Here is a 2,570-nt window from a genome sequence, read left to right on the forward strand (position 1 = left end):
TATTTGTGTCACAAGCTCTTGTTAATTTTATTTTAATAGGCTAGAATATGGACTGTAAATTATTCTACTTTAGAGATTTGCTTTAGTTTGTATTTATAAATAAGGAGCTGAAACCTTTTTCATTACTCATACATGAACTTTTTTTCCTTCTGACAATAGCAATAACTATTATACTTTGGATTTTAGGGATTAAAGGAGGGGGAGAGAAAGAAGAGGATAAGGACATAAACAAAAAGATAAGTTTTTGTTTAGGTTTAAAAGAGGATGGCAGAGAGATGTGAGTCGTATTTTCTTGAAATTTGTTTTATTACCAAATAAGACTGCATTTATTTATCAAAACTTAACCTAAATAGTCGTCAATCTAACCGCTTAAACTAGAAAAAGCAACTAGAAAAAGCTGGCGGATGTATAATATAAATTTAATCCATCTATAATATATGTATAACTGTGTATAATTAGTGCATAATTTATATATACCTGCTAGAAAAAGTAAACATCGAATCTGTCCGATTATTTATGTAAAGATCCTTTTATTCTTGAAATAAATCCTTAACTAACGAGTCATTCGGATGGGAAGGAGATAATTCGAAAACAAACAATGTTTATAACAGTATATTTACCTTAAATATTCAGATTTTCTTATCAAATTTCATTCTTTTTCTTCATAGTTCTTCATCCCAATCACCCCTAAAAATACTCTTTCCTTTCCTGGTCAACCCAAAATAATAAATAATTCTCATTTTCGCATTTCCTTAAGTTTCTTCTACATTTTGTCTTCATTCTTTTCCCTTCCTCTCATTCGGTGCAAAACGTCCATTAAATTTATTTTTGACAGATTTACAGACATGTACCAAAAAAATAAAACGTTTATGGTCACTTAGCTACAAAATATCATTTAATCATTTTTGGCCAATAAATAGTTATTAATGATGTACATCATTCAAAATACATAAGAATTTTTCTTTTCAATATTTTTTTCAACGGGTATAGTTGAACGCATTGAAAACACATAAACAAGACAATATACAAATTTCGAGAAAGATTGGAGGTGATTTGGAGGTTTGGAGTCAAAATTCGAAGTTGAAATCGAATTGGAAAAGTATTTTTGCGACACATATACCTCACTATATATCCATGTATATCATACACAAGTATACATGGGTATAAACAGATATATAGGAGATAGACGGAGGATACTCAAGGGAATACATAAACCGGCTTCTTTTAATGTTCATCTTCTACCTCGAATTTGGCTCAAATTTCAATTCAAATCACCTCAAATTTCCAGCAAATCGTCCCAAAATTGAAATTCAGACCCCTAAAGATATAAATCTATTTCAAGAACATTAACTCGAATAAATTCTAATTTCAAATCGTCCCAAAAATGGGATTCAAACTCTTTAATTTAGATTTTGTTTATCTATTATACTAAAATATTATTTCCTAGAATAAAAGTTTCCCCAAGATTTAAAAAGTCTTCCTCATATTAGATGGAGCACAAACAATAAAATTCAAATAAATAATTTATAAAAAAAAATGATGGCAGAAGAAGGAGAAGAATGATTAGACTATTTTTAGGTGGTTAGCTAGTGGAATCCGAAACCTAAATGTCAACTTTTTGGACTCAAAACACGTTTCTACAGTGTAAAAAAAAAGTTACTTTTCTATATAAAACGCGGTATTATACCGCGTTTTACTTTAACGGAGTTTTAGCCGTTAAAGTAAAGTGCGGTATAATACCGCGTTTTACATAGCGCGGTATAACACCGCGTTTTACTTCTTTTGGGCCCACCAATAAGTGTCATGCGGTTAACTGACATAACAATAATTCAAATATATAAAGCGCGGTATTATACCGCATTTTACATCAAAAAATTCTGCCCCCCGAGCTAGGACTTGCCTTATTTAAAGGCGTTAGGATTTTATGAAAATCCATTCTAAAAGTATTCTAACTTCCGTTCAAACTTTTCTTCTTGTTATCAAGCATTTTTTATAATGTCTGAAGAGCCAAAAATAAGGGTTTCATTATATGGGGGGTGAGGTTGTAGCGGAGAATAACTCTGTGAGGTGTAGTTTATCTCCACAGTGTTATGTTAAATTGCCGCTTACATAGAGTACGATAAATTGGTACCGTTGATATGTAAAAGAATGAGTGTGAGAAAACGTTCGGTGAACCTTAAAGTAACCGGTAGATATCCGTATTCTATGACTCCGCAGGGGTTTCTTTTTATTCTGAGTTTAACATCGAAGATACTGAAACTCTTAGAGATTTTTCGCGGATTCCGGATGAATACAGACAATTTATTGTGATAAAATTGTTGGAAATGTACGTCAAGGTTGAAGACGTTCCCAATAATGAGGTTGTGCATAGTAGGGATAACCCCAGTCATCGGGTGGTTATTGTGGAGCAGTTTTTGCCGGACAGATTCCTGATGAAAGAGTTTGCCTTGATTTAAACTTATCACCACCGGCGAATGAGCAGCGAGGAAATAATTTCTCTACTTTACATAATCCACAAGACGACTGGTAAACTTTAATTTTTCTATGCTTTAACGATGTTTATTTTATGT

Source organism: Nicotiana attenuata, unplaced genomic scaffold, assembly GCF_001879085.1.
Source record: "Nicotiana attenuata strain UT unplaced genomic scaffold, NIATTr2, whole genome shotgun sequence".
Lineage (NCBI taxonomy): Eukaryota > Viridiplantae > Streptophyta > Magnoliopsida > Solanales > Solanaceae > Nicotiana > Nicotiana attenuata.